Source organism: Poecilia latipinna, unplaced genomic scaffold (assembly GCF_001443285.1).
Source record: "Poecilia latipinna isolate Pla-1442-1.1 unplaced genomic scaffold, P_latipinna-1.0 Scaffold490, whole genome shotgun sequence".
Lineage (NCBI taxonomy): Eukaryota > Metazoa > Chordata > Actinopteri > Cyprinodontiformes > Poeciliidae > Poecilia > Poecilia latipinna.
In genome coordinates this window covers 306,917-325,159 of record NW_015113106.1, presented here as the reverse complement: position 1 = coordinate 325,159, position 18,243 = coordinate 306,917, and the positions used below count along the sequence as shown (strand labels likewise).

The following is an 18,243-nucleotide window of genomic DNA, read 5'->3' as shown; positions in this document are numbered from 1 at the left end:
TACAAACTCAGAAATTAGTTGTTGTTTCTTTCTAGTATGGTAAATTTTTTCTATCGAAAATTGACTTTATTCCCCCCTCTATCAACAATTGCCCTAAGTTGTCATGATGCTTTAATTATAACCAGGAGGCCACAAACAATCAATCCAGGTGCCACAAATGGCCCCCGAGCCCTACATTGAACACCCTTGGTCCAAAGTGAAAAACCAGCCTTCGGTAGCTGATTAAAGTCCATATCAGATACACCGACAAAGGGGTGCAAAGGTCAGAGACAAGGCTGAAATAAAACGTCTCTCTTTCTGTTTGCAGTTGCACTCTGCACTAATTCATTAGACAAACAGATCCTAAAAGCGAATGTTTGGGAAAACACACACATCCACAGAGACCAAACTCCTTCAAGACAGACACACTCTACTGTTCTGGTGACGACGAGGATTACTTTTACGTAACCGTGCCGTCACTCCAAAGGTCAAACCTACATGTGCAATCAAAGCGAACTCGTGCACATCCCAAATTTTCCGGTCCGGAAGAGCGTCTCCGATCACACACTCCCTCCCAGTATGCACTCACTCTTAAGTCTATAAATAAAAGGCAGAAGAAGAGAGCAGATTTAGGTCAGCAGACATGCTGCTGCTGATGAGTGGGTTCTTCTCCGACGGAGAAAGCAGCCGCAGGATTCTGGTGCCGAGCGTCGACACGAAACTAGCGCCCGCCTCATTACCGCACCTTATGCCTTGATTTTAATCCTAAATTTACTAATCCCAGCCACACTGCCTTCTGTTGCGATGGAGCGTTGCAGCAACTGGCTCTGCAGCATTTATGCGCCGAGTTTGAGCTCTCTTCCAAGCCCGCCACGCACCAGATGTTCAGATCCAGCTGCAGGCAAGTGGCTGTTCTGAACACAACGCAACAGCATCCTAAATTAACTGATAAAGTCACAAAATCTGATAAATAATAATAAAAAATAAATAAATGTGACACTTTGTTTTTCTATGCTCAACTATGGATGCACCGATTCACTTTTCTCATGTCCAGAACCGATACCAATATCTGAGGTTTAGTATCAGCCAATATTGATCTGATACAGAAAAACATTTCTTTTTTAAAAACACAGAAAATGTAAAAAATATTTAAACCTGAAATATTTAACTTTTCTGGCTTTAAATTCATCACAGTCCAAACTTTTGTGACAAAATCATCAGCTCAAAACTACTAAGGGGCCAAAAAAAAAAAAAAATCTAATTTTAAAATCTACAATAGCCACCTGATAAAGTCACCAAATGTGGTAAATTTAAAAAATAGATCTAGGTGATCTTAAATAGTTTACAGCTAAATGTGACACATTTTTTCTACGATTAATAATTAGGGATGCAGCAATCCACTTTTTTCGCGTCCAAAACCGATACCGATATCTGAGGATTAGTATTAGCTGATGTTGATCCTTTACAGATAAAAATTAATTTCTTTATGAACACAGAAAAAGGAAAGAAAACTTAGCAAACATCAACACCCGAACCATGTAACTTTTCTAGCTTTAAATGCATCAAAGTCCAAACTTGATGTCAACTGGGCTAAAATCGTCAGTTCAAAAATACTAACGGGCCAAAAAATATAATTTTTGTTTTGCAAACTACAGCAACCACCTGATTGACAACAAATCAGCTAAAGTTTACGGAATTTACGGATGTGAATCTGTTTAGACACACTCTTTCCTTTTTGGTTACAGACTTTTATAGCAAACAATAAATGTCCGCTATTACTCTTTGTGTAATAAATCTATATATTTAAAACTTGACCTGGATATGTCTGTGAGAGGCGGCTCTCGAACCTCTGACACCAACATAGAGCTGAACGATATGGCTAAAAAAAAACTTATCGGGATATAAAAGTTTCATATCAGTCGATATTGATCATTATTGATTAGTTTTTTTGTTTTAAATATCTCAAATATTGCCAAACTGATGGTGTGACCTTTCCTGCTTTATTCACCCCACTCCATTTTTAAGAAGTTATGAGGCACAATGCAGAAAACCTTAAACTGCTGCAGCACAAGTTACTCAACAGGTCGTTGCTGGGTGACCAAAGAATGCATGAGTTGCTAGGTAACCAAGGCTGAGTGAGTTAGTTGATGCCACTAAGCTACCTTAGTTCACAGCGAGAGGTTAAGCAGCTAAAGTCATTCCCTTGACTTTTCAATGAATATTCTATAAGATGTATTGATACTGATCACATGTCTGTCACGATATATATATTGTTATTGATTTATTTGATTTGTTAAGGTGAATCTCCCCCGAAACTCATTAATGGATTTCCCCTCATCATCCACTTACAACTGCCTGTGGATCTTCTATCAAACACTTTTTCCTTCCACTCAACTTCCCATTAATATCAGATACAGCACTCTTGTGAACTACAAAGTTTTTTGTGAAGGTTTTCAATCTTTTTATTTATCGTTTCTACATAATATTCTACATAATATTCAGATTTTTCGAGGACATTTTAGCTGCAAATTATCTAAAATAAATGCTACACAAGTTTAACATTTAAAACTAACTTTTCAATTACATTCTAATTGACTGAGAAGCACCTGTTTAGCAACTCCTGACATGTTTATTCACCTCAGATCCCATCAAAACAGTATGTGTGTCCCGTGGGTCCCTGTCTGGACAAAGTAAGGAGTAGTAGAAGAAGACCTCTTGCGTGACCTACATCCTGCTTGTGGGTAAAAAGCAGAAGAACAAGGAGTGAAGAAGAGGTGCTGTCACCAGGAGGTGGCTGCTGTGTTGTGGTGCAGATTACAAAACAGAGGCCCCTCCATTAATACAGCTCCTGGTTGTGGTATGTAGTAACAAAATCCCTCAGAAAACACACATTTATGACACTAAAACTGTGATAATAAAGTGAATTAAATGTTAATTCAATCGTGTTTTGTGTACATTTCTCATTAAACTGACTTAACTGGGTCATTTAATGACGTTTTTATTGTATTGTACACATAATAAGCCATAAAAAAGTGAGGTCCAGTCACTGAGTATATTTTGGGACAGCCCAACTATCTTTTCTTAAGGTCTGTGGAAAGTTTATCAGACGCTTTTTCTCCGCAGTCCTAAACTAAGAAGCAGAAGAACCGCCCTGTGTCAGTAACTGGAATCCACAGCGGATACACACACAGTAGCAAAACTTCTCCACCACCTTACTGTACTGATACCGAAACACCAGCAGCCGCCGTCTCTATTATTCATTACAAATAGGTTAACGCTCTCGTGCCGGTGTGTTTCCCCCTCTCGACGTTGTTTAACTTCGCTCCTTTTTAAAAAAAAAAAACAAGGGGGTCAAACATCGAAACGGAGGCTTACCAGATCCAGATCCGCCGGGGGTCCACAGAGAAACATGAGGGGGTATTTAAACAGTCCCGTCGGCAACAGAAAAACAATCGGTCCTCACTCCCGGAGACTCCGCCACACAATGGCGCTGATAGGAGGAGAAAACAGCCTCCGCTCTTTGGAACGCTGATGCCTTCAAGGCCTGTCGGATTCACCTACAACGAGACCGTTTTTTTAATGCTTCCGCGTTCACGAACGATTTATAAGTGAACTAAGCGAAGATTATTAATAAAACGCCATGTACGTCGCTGTTTTCCACCTTAAATCAAACGTAAAAAACGAAGAACAATCTGTTTAGAGGCTTCATTAAACGTTTATCTCGTGAAAACGGAGAAAGAAAAGGAACAGGCAGCAATTAATCACTAATTAGTTTAACTATATACTAAATACCTCAACTCAAACAACAGCGTGAATGTTTTAATCTACTTTAGTTTGTTTCTGGCCTGTCAGGCTCTAATTAGGTAAGTCAGAGAAATGTACGAGGATCCCTTGAAAGCAGCAGGAGAAGCTGAAACCGAGCAGCTGCCCCGAGAGCGGAGTTTAGCCCCGCCCACATCCAATCGCGTGTACGAGGGCACGCACACTCACATCAATAAGCTCCGTAACTTCACTCTGTCAGTACAGATTGACTGGCAAAGTTTGATCAAAGTGTCAAATTACTAAATTAATGAATTACCAAAAAATAAAAGAATTAATATTTAATGTAGTTATAAATTGCATAATTAATTCATAAGTCCTAATATTTATGAATTTATTAGATTTGTTTATGGTCTCCAGGGGCTAGCAGTTCCACAATTATAGATTTTTCTTATTAGTAGTATTAGTGATGGTTAAATAAAGTTGCAAATGCAAACAATAAGTTAGCATAACTGATGAATGCATGAAACCATAAATATCTGCATGCTTAAAATATTTTTAAAAACAAAATAAAGAATGTAAAATACAAATATTCATTATGTGATAAAAGCATATAGAATCATTTCAGGATTGATTTATTTACTGTACAATCCAGTGTTGTATTGAAGAATTGAAGACTTTATATAGAACTTATAACATAAATAAATCATTGAAAAGTTATATCTGTAATAAATTAAATTCCAAACAGACAGAGTAGCATATAAATAAAATTATTAGGTTTCAATATAATAATAATTAATATATATTAAATGTGGAAAATAATACTATGCAGTTTGGTGTTCAGGATTATAAAATAACCAAATAAATTTTGAAATAATTCTAGGCTTCTAAAATAAATTAAATAAATCTAGATAAATTTATTTTCATCTTTGTTTATTCAGGTATATGTGGAAATTTTGGCCATTTGACAACATAACACTATAAAAAATAAAATAAATATAAAAAAAATCTATATTTCAAACAGATGGGGAATACAAATTTTAAATCTAAATTAAGATTTTTAAATCTTTTTAATTTAAAAATTGCCACAATTAAATGGAGACTGCTCCAAAAGCAGAAAGTGGACTATAGCGCAGGGCATTCTGGGTAAATGATTCATATTTATTTTTTTATGATGCCGCTCTATTTCTATTTACATTTCATGAATAAAGTTGTGTTCAGTGTCTTCTTCAGAGGTTTTTGTATCGTTCCCTTCAGTAGTTCTTGGTGAAGTGCCCCCACAGGCCAGGAGGGGAACAGGTTTTTCAAATCGTTTGGTTCATTTGACGCAGTGTGAAAGAGAAATGCAGCAGCTGAAAATGTAACAAATGTTGCAGCTTTTGGTCGCTAATCAAACCGAATCTACTGACTGCCAGGTCATGTTTTACAAGCAACCAGTCTGGACTGGGTTGTAGTAGAAGTCTTCTAACTGGAATGATTAAAGACCTTCAGCTGGACACTCTTTTTACGGTTACACTTGTGCTAATGAATGATGGCCCTGGAATGAACCAATTTGCCATAAAGTAAACCTTTCAGCTGAAAAAAAGCGCTTTCTGCAACACATTTATATGCAAAATATTATGAGTTTTGAGCAGGTACAAAGTCTACAAATCACAACATTACAAGTAGGCTTGTCAGAGTAAGTGATAAATCAATTAATCGCATTATAAATTAAAATGAGCTCAATCATTTCCGTTTGCATGATTTATTACCTATTTCCTTCTCTCTTTCTTCCAAAAACTGGAGACAGAAGTCTTCAATATAGTGTTTTAGTCAAAACTAAGCTTCTCTTTGAAGGACAATTTTGTTTAAAGAGACTTCATAATTCATTTTATTTGTTGTTTTGTTTATTTATTGTGGATATTTAAATATCTTCCTGTTCCAGTGTTAAATGTTCAGTTTCGAGAATGTGTTTTTGCCATTATGTTACTTGAAAATGGTCTCAAAACAACAATATTATCATTTATCGCAATAACTTCTGGGACAATATATCATCCAGCTAAATGTATTATTGTGAGAGGCCTAATTGCAAGTGTAAAAATTGAAATGCATTGTTGAATTCTCTTCATTATTACTTTCTGCACAGCATATTTCTGCTTGTTGTTTTCCAGCAGACGGAGAGAAATGTGCACTTTCACTTTTGGAGCTTCCTTCTCCAAAAGTCCAGTCAGATTGTGGAGTTTATAACCACAGCTGGAGGCGGCGGTGGCGACGGCTGCAGGCCCGACTCGAGCTGTGAATATCAAGTATCTGCATCAAACAAACTGTTTAGCTTCAGGGAAACCCTCGGCTGCAGTGCGGCGAGGCTCGCTTGGGTTGCATGAGCGTGTTCCTGCGAGTGAATGGAGATCTGATTTTAGGTCTGTCTTCATCTCTCCGGACTCCGAGTTGAGTCATGAATGCCGAGCAGTGAGGAGGGATGGCTCTAAATAAAGATTTCAGGTCAAAAACAGGAAATGGCTCAGTGAGCAGGGAGGGCAGGGCCATAGCAACACCAACTGGAGAGCAGCGCCGACAGATTCCCTCTCTCCCCCCTCTATCTATCTTTATTTATTCCTTGCTCTTCTTTTACTTCCTGCTCTGAGCAGCAGCCACATTTTACCACACCGGGTACTCACGTTTCAGATACATTCATCCAAAGACATATCAAGCGTATGCGGCCGATTTGGTCCGTCTTTATTTCCCTTTTCATGAGGGTGAGAGTGTGAACCTGACTCACGGTGAGGTGGCTGCTCTCGCTCGCCGTTCAGAGCATGAAGCTACACGCTGCTTCCATCCATCACCGTGTTGCACCTCCGGGTGGTAATGTGCTGGACTGGAGTAGATGACTGTCATCTGAATTAGATCATCAACCATTCTGGGTCCATTTATACTGGCAACAAGCTGGGCTCTTTTTCAAAATATAATCAGGATATATTAATGCAATAGATGAAACGATTAATCATGATGAATCAATTATTGAAATAGTCATCAATTAATTTAGTAATCAGTTAATCGCTAACTGGAACATACAAACTCAAAAAATGGCTGCTTGCTGAAAGAACAACACACTCAGGGAAATAATTAACCCAAAACTGTACAAAATATATATACATTTTGTATTTAAAGGGACAGTATTTTCCAAGCACAATCAACTAACTATGTTAGCTTCAGTTGTTATAAAGATGTTATCCATATCAAATATGACATAAAAGAAATTTGACTTTGTAACTTAACACCTTCAAATTGGGCCTCTGTCTCTTTAAAATCTCCTGCTCTTTCTGAAACTCCGCCTTCAGGAAGTCATCACAATATGGCTCCTCTATTAATCCTTTAGCTGCTCCTATAATGAGACGTGCAGTTCCACCAGGTGTTTGCTAATTGCTGCTGGCTAGTCTGAAGGAGCTGAGTGGGGGAGTCATGAGGGAAGGCTGCTAGGTGAGGCTGAAGCTCGTTAGCTTAGAAACTGCAGCTCTGAAGCGGAGCTGCGCCTCGAAGCCGGAGCTACGTCCAACCAGGTGTTTTGCACGGCTCAGTGGTTGCCGTGGAGATTAAACGATTTCTCAAACATGCATGAAAGAACCAAATCAACACTCCAGGTATGGTTTTGATAATGGAATAACATTATAGCATGAGGTAATCAGGTAATCATTAGCTGCACCTATAACTGCAATAAATCAATTTTATCAAATAATTTTAACATAATAAATGTGAAAAAGGCACTTTAATTTCTCAATTTATTGAAAAAATGCCTGGAGCACATCATGAGGATCCTTTGTACTCCGATAGATTGAATAATCGTTTTGAATCGAATCGTTGCCCCAAAAATCAGAACCGAATCGTTAGTAGAAGATTCCTAAACGCCTTTGAGTCTTCTGCACAGTGGAACCCTTTAAAATCTATAAAAGTTAAAGCAGAAAGAGACATCTACATGCACTGGGAGACTTGAGGGTGTGTGGCGAGAATATTAACACCGTCGGACTTGGGCGTGGCGCAGAGGGCCAACGTGGAGAGGAAGACGGGTGGGAGGGTGCAGGGAGGGGAAGCCAAAAAACACCCAGCTGCTTTCTTTCCCATTCTCTGTCCCTCTCCCTTTGTCTCTACCTCCTCCTATTCTCTCCTTTTGTCTCTTTACCAGTCTGTTTATTGGTGTCCATCTTTTCCCCGTCTGCCCCGTGCGCAGCTGTTGCCTCAGTCACAAACTCCCCCACTGGAAGGTTTATTAATTATATGAAATATCCATGATTCGCTCTTCATTTACAGCAAATATTAATGATATGACTGTGTAAAAACAAAGCTAACAAAAGCCTGTTGGTGTTCCATACACATATGTACAAAATGCACCGTCATTCATTCTTCCTGTTAAAGATAAACTTTTAAAAATGGGTGTAGAATAAATGTGGAAAAGTAAATTAGAGCTAGTTAAATCAATTAATTGCAATTCCACCTGGACAACAATCACTAAAGAGATGCTCCACTTTAAAGAAACTGAAAAGTCATAATTTTGAAAACATTTATGAAGTAGTTGCAACTTTTGCCTGTTTTCCCTGACTTGGCTGAATGATTTATGTTTGGAAACATAATTTTGGATACAAAAACTTCCTAATCCATTTTAATAATTGTTGTTGTGTTTATTTATTTTTGAATATTTAAAATATTTTCCAGTTAAGGTGTTAAATGTTCTTCACAAATTAAAGTTTTTTTTTAATTTTGAGGGGGTGAACTTGCATTAATATGCCATTATTATTTTATCAGTTCAAAATGGTCTTAAAATATACATTGTCATTTATAGCAATAATTTCTGGGAATATTTATCGTCCAGTAAAATTTGTTATCGTGACAGCATTGCTAAAGAAGGTGGCATCAGAAAGTTGTCTTTAATTACCCCGATGTAGATCATTACTTCATCAATAAACTAGATATTTGTGTTTAATAGTGGAAGAGAAATTCATACGACAATATGGTTGAAAACCATATCACGACAGAAGCATTTCGTATCAGTCAATATCCATAATTTTGTATATTTTTTGTTTTAATTATCTGAAATGCTACCAAACTATTTGCGTTTTCCGTTTTATCCACAGCTTTCTCTTCACACTGTTGTTTATTGTTAAGCGGTTTTGAGGCAACGGTGGCAAAACCTTAAACTTCTGCTGCGGCAGTTACTCAACAGGCCGTTGCTAGGTAACCAAAGAATGAATGAGTTGCTAGGTAACCAAGAAGAGAGTGAGGCGGTTGATACATGTTCAAATTCAAACTCAAATTTAAAAATAGTTGATCACAAAAGGAAATTAAAAGTTGTTGTACCTCATGCCAAAGGCTGAGCGGCTAAAGCTTCTCCTTTGCCTACATCCCCCAGAATGCTGTGCATTTCTGTATCAGAATTATTGGATATTCTATTCAATGCATCCTATTGATATTGGCCATATGTCTACCACAATAAATATTAGTTTGTTGTTCAAACCTACGACTACATCCCATTGAGAAAGTCCTGAGTAAAAATCTTTGCCCCCTCTGCGTGGCATTAACATGCTATCCTACACACCTGCAATAGTTTTGCGTGGATATCTTGGTTTTCTCCAACTTTTAAAACATGCATGTTTGGTTAATTGGTCACTCTAAATTCATCTTATGGAGAGGAAAGGATGAATGGCAGCGATTCAACTGTACAGACAAATGGAGTGATGAACAAAACTTCATATCCACGAGGAAGTAAACACCACGCCATGCGAAAAAGACGTTGAGGGAATCGCACCAAGAAAACCTCTTTGCCTTGAGGTTGGCTTACAAAACGTCTGAAACAACATAACTGCATAACTGCAAATATGCATATTTGATTTCTTTTCTTTGAATTTGTGTACACAACACCTGTATATTTAAGGACATAAGATACACTAAACATAAATGACTAAAGAGTCTTAGTGCAAAACATTTTTAACTTTTAAGATTGGGAGTTGAGCCTAAGAAAATGAGAGCAAAAGTTAAACAGAGAGACACAGAAACAGAAAAAAAAAGGGAGGGAGATGTGTTTATTCATGACGGGCTGGACGCCTACAGTGTCAGGTGACTTACAGGAAAGAAGCTGTTTTCTTTCTCTTTCTTTCCCTTGCTCAGTCTGTCCTTTTCACCCTCATTGTTTTTCCATAAACCTCCCAGATGAATTGTTGTTTTCTCATCAGATTAATTAATCAGAGTGCAAATGTCAAACTGAGCCACAACTACTAATGCATCAAAAATCTTTTAAGATCATGAATTATTTAGCTGGAGATAAATGTTTTCTCGACTTTCAGCGCAGACACATTAGGAACAAGAGTGAAGTGTTTTTGTTTTACTGAATTTAGGGTTGACTTGTGTGAAAAAGGTTAACTGGTTGGCTGAAAACTGGTTGGTGAGACACATTCCAGTCCAACAAGTCACCATCAGCTCTGCAGTAAATAGAAAATAGATCCCTCTGTCTACTGCGCCAAAAACTCAACACAAACTTTTAGTTCTGCGCTGAATATTTGAGGTAATGTTATAAGAAAACACTAGTGACGCAAGTAATACTGGAAGTGAGGATAAACATCAGTAGTAATAGTAAATATATTCAGATTTACTGCCCATTTCAGACTTGTTTTAGTGTAATTTCATGCGTGCATTCCTCACCCACACACATCTTTGATGCCTTCAGCAATAAATCCTGCAGTTTTTTTGGGATTTTTTTTTTTAAAGCACAAGTCAACCCAAAGTGCAGTGAAAACTGTGTGCATGGAGACACTGTAGGCCAAAACAGGAAGGTCATTAATCATCGACAGAAAGCAAGCCGACTCAGAAGTCATGGAGCAAAAGGAAGCAGCAGCAGCGATTCAACTTTAGAGATTAACCGGTTGTTTACCCTCTTCTTTTCTTTTTTTTCTAAAGTTTTTCCACACTCAAGAAAACTCTTTTCAAGATTTACGTTCGTGAGTCACAAAAGAGCAATTTAGTACTTTTTTTGCATTAAAAATGCCAAACAAAAATGGAACAGAACACAGAAAATATCATGTAGAATGATTTAAACCACAACCATCTTAAAACAATGAATCTCCTTTCTATCTTTACTGTAAGTAGATATTTTTCATATTTACAATTTAATAATATACTGAATTCTTTTTTCTGCATTTAAATTGTCACTGCAGCAGAAAGCACTGCATCATACTAATATTTCCTGTGCTATAAGTAACTCCTGAAATCACTATTTTCTTCTAGAAGTGATGTGAACACCTGCACTACGAACAGTCAAACTGAAAGAGAGAAAAAAATGGCAAAATTTCAGAAGAAGCCGCTAACTTCCTTCAGTTAGATCTAATAAATAGTAGGAGCTCACTTTAATAAAAAAAAACCTTCTCAGAAAACTGTGAAAACTGGTTGCTATGACGATTCCCTCCATTTCTGTGGAGCAGAGGGGCGGAGTAATAAAAGAGGCAAGGAAAATGTCTCAAACTAACAGTCGCTATGTAAAAATTAAACATTAAATCAAAATATTTCTTATTCTGTTTAAGGCAGAACTTTTTGTTGTCCACACATGCTAATTTTTACACTTCTACAGTGTTTTATATTGGAGATATTTAAAATTAGAGACCCTGATACAATAAATTGTAAGAAAAACTCAAATGTGGAAAAAAAAATAGTAAAGGTTTGAGTGTTTAGGGATGTGTGAATGCGTAATCGAACTCTGAGGTGTACCGTCTGCCAAAGAACCTAGATCTCAGTTCAGTTGAATTGAACTCTGGTGCGGTTTGAATGCATATGTGAACACCAAGAAAATGTTCCAAAAGTGGACTACACCACAGGGCATTCTGGGTAAAAACAACCAAGACAAACATGAGAGTTTAATATTGCTTTCACAGTAAACACGTTGCGCATGTCAAAAGCGTGTCTGATGCTTCAAATTTGTCGTGTGTGCACTTTGAACGCAGATGCACTATAGTGCGTTCACACCAAAAGCATTTTGAGCGTCAGGCGTGTCTGATTTACATGTGTCTATGAGGAGGCTCGTTGAGGGCGCGTCAAAATCACTCTAGCCGTTGTTTTCCGTCGCCGGTCTATTAATCACTTGATGCGTTAAATACTCCAAACGGTTCAAATTACGCCGTGTTAGAGACTTGAAATCCACCAGGGGCTCAACGCGCCACCACACAGACTTTGAATGTAAACAAGACGCACTTGACGCTCAAAACGCATTGGTGTGAACGCATCATAACGCTAGCAGGAGAAACCGCTCATTTTTTTAAAAAAAATCAAAAACAAGCGAAATCATACAATCACTAAACTCTGATTCTGCTCAATTTTATTTGCATTTTGTGAAAAAAGGAGCTGCACTTGGTGTCTTCTTTAGAGATTTTCATGTCGTTTCCTTCTGTAGTTCTTGTCGCAGCGCCACCACAGGCGAGGAGGGGAACAGGTTTTTCAAATGGCTTGGCTCATTTGACACAATGCAGTGAGAAAGCAAACTGCAGCAGCTCAAAATGCAACAAATGTTGCCATTTTTGTCCCTAATCAAACCGAATCTACAAGACTATCTTGGCAAAGGAACTACACTTCACTTAAAGTGGACTAAATAGAGCTGGTGTGAATCATTTTTACACTTTTGTTTAAATATTTCAGCATCAATCTACTATTTTTTTTTTTTTTTTACTTTGGATAAGCGCAGAGTCAGATTCTCCTATCCTTGCTAACAGACAGCGTTGCTACTTCCTCTGCTGCTGCTGCTGCCCTCCTACACCAGGCCAGACTGGCTGAGTCAGCTCCGCTGCTCTATCACGATTCAGTCTGACACACTTTCCCTCCCCCTGCCTTCCCTCATGAATCTCTTCATTCACTCCGAGCCCTGGTCAAAACTCCTCTTTCTGTTTTCTCCGGCTACGCTCGCTGCTTTTATATCTCTCCCTGATGATGCATAAACATCCCCCAACATCAGATACTCCCCTTCTTTCTCCTCTGTCCCTCTCTCTCTCTCCCCCTCCATGCTGGCTGTCTTCAGGGCAGCAGAAGGGAAGTGAATGGCTTCAGCCCTCCCAGCTGGTCCCATCACCCAGCAACTCACAGCAAAACAAAAGAGCACACACAAGCCTACAAACAGCTAAGCAATACACACACACACACACACACACAGGTTCGCAAGCAGATGAGTTTCTGCATGCTCTCAGTCATTCGCAGACAGATATGCAGATCTACACACATACCCCTACCCCCGCCCCACCTTTGCCCTTCCAAATTTACATCAGCCCCCCACTCCCCCTCAGCCTTCATCCGCCTCCCCGCACCCGTTTCCAGACACCCGGCCCTTTGTCCGCACTTCTCTCTGCACATACAATAAAGACGTATGAACATGTGTTGGTCTGCAGAAAGATAAAAAAAGGCTTGAAGCGCGAAGCCTGCAGTAAAGGCACAGTTTGTGTTGGTGGTGCATGCATGTTTTTACGTGCAGCCATGCAGCTTTCTTTAACTCTGTAAAGATGCATGTAGGAAATCAAGCTGCAGAAACCAGGATGGAAGCATCTTCTGTCATTTTCAGGTGTTTGAAATGCGACGTTTACTAAAGTATCTTCAATTTTCCATCTTACAACTAAACTTTAACATAATTCACTGCTAGGGCTGCAACTAATTGATTTTTTTTTTAAACTGGCACATTCTGCAGATTTTCCACTAAAACACTTAAACAAAATGTAATAGCATAGCATTCTTTTAATGTAAGGTTGATAATTTGTAGCAAGAAATGTTACAAATGGAGCTAAAAAAAAACTTCTAACATCAACATGTGAAAAGTTTGGTCCTTTCTGCTCAACTTAATCTGATCTGCTGATTATTTTTGGTATAAACCGATTGATAATTGAATACCAAAAGGTGCTAATTAGGAGATTTTTTTTAAGAAAAAATGATTTTTTGCAAAATGTTAAAGTTTTTTTTTTTTTTACAGTTTTGGCTTTTAAGCTGCTCAGATTAATTGCATCTCTGATTAAAGTTTTCCTTTGGATGTTTTGGAAATTGTTTTATAATCTAACTGATTTGAACTTTCTACCTCACCTTCCTTGGTATTACTTGAAGCTGTTTGTTCTCAAACAAACTTCTGCAGCTTTTGCAGAAAAGCTGCATTTATACTTAAGTTAATTGTACTTTTTTATTGATAAATATCAGAGTGAAGGGATTTGAATGCAAAAACACAACGCACTTTTCAGATTTTATCATCGTTTTTCAAAAAAAGAATGATAATATGAGCTTTGTGCTGGTCTACCAACTAACCGTCTACTTTTGCTGCCTTCAGGGTTCTTTGTTTTTTGTTTTAACTAGAACCAGGCTCAATTACGGCGCTGCGCACGTCATCATCCAGCCGGAGACCCAAACAATAATCTCACCAAATGCTGCTTTGCACCACTGACACCGATATCAGCGCGTTAAATGGCTGCCAAACCGTCACAGCAGCGTGAAACAAAGTATATAATCATCAGGTCATAATCATGCAGCCGCTGGAAGCCAAATATCCCCAAATCAGAGCCAGCCCGTTGGTTCTCTCTCACTCATTTAACAGTTATCCTCAGCTGACTTTATTTTTAATGTGAGAAACCTGAAGCTGCCAAAGCAACACTTACAGCTGATGAAAGGGAGCGCGCTCTGAAAAAAACTGAGACGCTGAACAAACTTATGAGGGCAAAGTTGGAGCTGTTTGAGTCAAGACGAGTGTTTAAAACCTAAAACATGGTGGTGGCAGCATGGTGGTGCGGGAACGTTTCGCTTCCAGCAGTACTGATGCAGCTGAACTAGACTGACCTAGGTTATCCTCATCTATCTCTGCAGTTCTGCTGCTACTGAAAGGACAAGCTGACTGTTAAATCTTTACTTTCATAAACATGGTAAGTTTTCCTTCATCAGTTCACCTGTGTGTGTTTTTGTGTCTCTGCTCTGTGATTAATTGATCCATCTATATAAATTAACTGAATTGAATTTAAAGTAACAGGATTAAAAAATACCTCAAGCTTCTCAATCTTTTCTTCACATTTAAGATGGACGTATGGGAATTTCAAACGTGGCAATGACTAAAAATTATGCATGCACCAATAAATTGACCCCAAATTCCTTAATTTTACGTAGATCGGCTGATACTTTCATGACAAACCGACCGTATCTACCTCCTCAATTAACTATAGTCACCAATTTAGCAACTTATTTGTTATATTTAGCATATTTTCAGACAAAATCGACAGGTCAGGTTATTAAAGGTAACCTTCCTCGAACAGGCTGGGATAAGTCTATGGTTTACTCAAAATATGTTCATTACATTTTTTGCACAAAGTTTTACAAAAGGAGATTTTAGTCGGGTCAGTTCTGCCTATGAGCTGCTTCAAGATGTCTTGACACTTTAAATCCAAAATGATCTGCTGTTGGCCATTGAAAATGAAAACGGCTGCAAACAGATGCACAATTATACAACCATACATCTTTGAAAAGCAGAAGTGGAGCATCCTGCACAACCAACAGTAATTCAGCAAGTGGTTTCCAACTGACTAAATGTGCTGGAGTTCTGCTTGGGTTGCTACATAACGGCACAGTGCCCAGGTTTTTGAAACGGCTCATTTTCCATACACCAAAAAACATTAACTTATTTCCAAGTTAATGTTTTAAACACTTTGACTGTTTTTAGAAGCAGAAGAGACGCAAATGAAAGAACAAAACCTGAAAGATGTGAACTTTGCATAATAGTGCCCCTTTAAATTTCACCAACTTTGCCACAATGAGACTCAAACATCCAACTAGAGCTACGCTAAGAGGAGAAGCTTGTTTAGCCAAACAATAGTGGTGGTGTATGTATACATTTGAACTGTATGTATAGTTTAGGGAAAAAACTTAACTATTTCATGTTTTCCCTTCTCTTCATGCAGCATTTACTACACTTATCAGTTCCTCATCTCTAGAAACTGATAGTGGTACCAATGTGAGTGAAGCTACAGCGCTATGCTAGGCGCTGCAGAGCACATGCTCAGCTAGGAGACATGAGTGGGAGGGGGTATTCCAGCAGAGTACATGATGTAACAGACTACTACACAGGTAGTGCAGCACTGAGTCACTGTGCAGAGGGAGGAAACATGATATCCTCCCAAAGATTCGCCCTGCGTATGAATGACTTTATGTACATCCATCCATCTTCTCTTCATCCATTATTAATGTTTCAGGTTTTCCTTTGGCTTCTTTCTACCAACGCTGCTCTGACCGACATTCGATCCCGCTTTTCTGCACACCATCATGTTTGTACACCAAGTTAATGGGCCTCAGACATGAACTTGTTTTGTCCTGTCTAGCCTGGATCTCTGAATGCAGCACAAAACGTCCTCAACGCTGGACAGTTAGCGTACTGAAACCACATCTGTATGACATGCTGCAGGGTACAAAGAGTGACAGACCTTTATGTTTCCGTTTCTTTCAGTCAGTTCAAATTTAGGTTTGGAATATCAAGAGCACTGTGCTTTGTTTACAAAAAATGCCATAAATTTTGTGAAAAATCATATAAAGAAATGCATCTCAACTCAGCTGATTAATCTACTGCAGACCAAGACCTTCATGGTTGTTGCAAAAGTTATTGTTATATACCTCTAACTACCTTAGCAATTGTATTTTTAGAGCATAAATGCAAAAAAACATTTGGAACCACTTATGTTTCTTGTGTTTTTTTTAAACAGACAATATGCAACAGTTATCAGTGGTGTTCCACAAGGTTCCGTTCTAAGTCCACTTTTATTTTCTTCCATAAGTTGGCATCATCTGTACAAAATATGACGGCTCTTTGTTTCCTTTGCCTTCAGTCAGAGAAGGCAAAAAAATCTGACTTTCTGAGGGTTAGTCAGCCATTTTAGATGTTTTCAAGTTATATTTTAGGTTTGTTATATCCACAGGTCAGTGTTTTTGTACAGATGGATGAATTATCTGACATGTATTGTGCAAAGATCATAAGCGATGTGTCAGAGCTCAGCTGATTATTACCGAGTCTTTGACTAACAGCCTCATGCATATCAACACACTGTTGCAAAATTACAGTGATAAACCTCACTGATTATTTTTTAGTTTTCTTTCCAATATTTTATTCTGATTTTTTATCATATTTGACTCATAATTGAATCCATTAGCACCTCCACCTGCTAGCAGACCAGTTAGCTTCATCCACGCTACAGTTTTAAAGCGATTACTCCAGTCTGAGACCATTCAGACCAGAAGGGTGGGGTTCCTCTGACCTGCAGGTCCATCTTAATAAGCTTACTGCAGGTTCTGCATGTTGGGAGGCCGAGCAGAAGGTCAGAAGTTCGGGTCCAGCAGATAACACCGCAGGAGTGGAGGAGATGCAGTGGAGTAACGGCGTTCTTACTGAGGGATTACTGAGTGCCGATGCTATCATCACAACCACTCTCCCACTGTCTATTTATAGTCCACACGCTCCGTCTCCCTCTCTTTCTCCGTCTAATTCTCCACAGTGAATGCCAACTGCATTAAAAGGCGACAGTCTGAAACAGACCAAGAGTCGGAAAGAAATTCGGAACTGGTCCTGGGTACAGAACACCAAAAATACCCAGAATTTACCTTGTGTTGCATTTAAGGACGTGCTGAACCCAGAAGATAAAGTAAAATTGTATAGAAATTGCATAATCTCACACTTAAAAGAGGAAGGTCTGTCACAAAGTATTAAATTATCCCATGAAATTATAGAAATAAATTATAATATTGTAATTTTGAGACCATTTTCAACTAAATTAATAATAATGTTTGCTCTCTCAAACACTAATAAACTTTAATTTTAATTATCCAAAATAAAACAACTAAAAACATAAATAAATAAAAAGGAAAGGAAAACCACACACAACCAAGATTATAAATAAAATGGACTATAACAAAATTTTCCTTCAGAAAATATTAAATCAGCAAAATTTAAATTATCTCACTCATTTTAATTTATCATCATAATTGATTAATTGCTTAATTTATTATTGAATCAAGCTTACAGTGTGGTTCATTTGGAAAGGTGTGAACATGCAATCAAACTCTGTTATGGTCCAAAAAGAAAATCTCAGGTCCACCTATGACTAGGTCTTTGGTTGAAGTGGTAGCTCAAAGCATTCTGGGTAAATACAACCAAAACAAACACGTTACATTAGCGCTAGCGGAAGAAATGGCTTGTTTTCCAAAGATAAAATAAAGATCCTTCAGCGGCTAAGATCTGACGCCACTCCATTTTTGTTTACATTTTGTGAAGATTAAGTTGTGCTCATGTTTTCTTCAGAGGTTTTTATGTCATTTTCTTTTAGTAGCTCTTGGTGCAGCACCACCACAGGCAAGGAGGGGAACTGCTTTTTCAAAAGGTTTGGGACTGCAGTGTGAAAGTGAACTACAGCTGCTGAAAATGTGGCAAATTCTGCAGTTTTGGTCTGAAATCAAACCAAATCTCCGAACGATGTGAAAACATCTCTAGACTCACCTGATTGGCTAAAG

The 18,243-nt window shown here is 38.2% G+C and overlaps 1 protein-coding gene across 2 annotated transcripts in view; it reads right to left on the bottom strand.

Annotated features, from left to right (window-relative positions):
- Positions 1 to 18,243, bottom strand: part of LOC106952074 (SERTA domain-containing protein 2-like) — a 42,543-nt gene that overhangs the window by 15,048 nt on the left and 9,252 nt on the right. The window contains exon 2 of one of the 2 annotated variants that reach the window (XM_015039954.1): positions 3,355 to 3,536. The exons of the other annotated variant lie outside the window; for it this stretch is intronic. The gene's annotated coding sequence lies outside the window, so the exon portion shown is untranslated. The remainder of the gene's footprint in view (positions 1 to 3,354; positions 3,537 to 18,243) is intronic. 2 annotated transcript variants of the gene reach the window in all.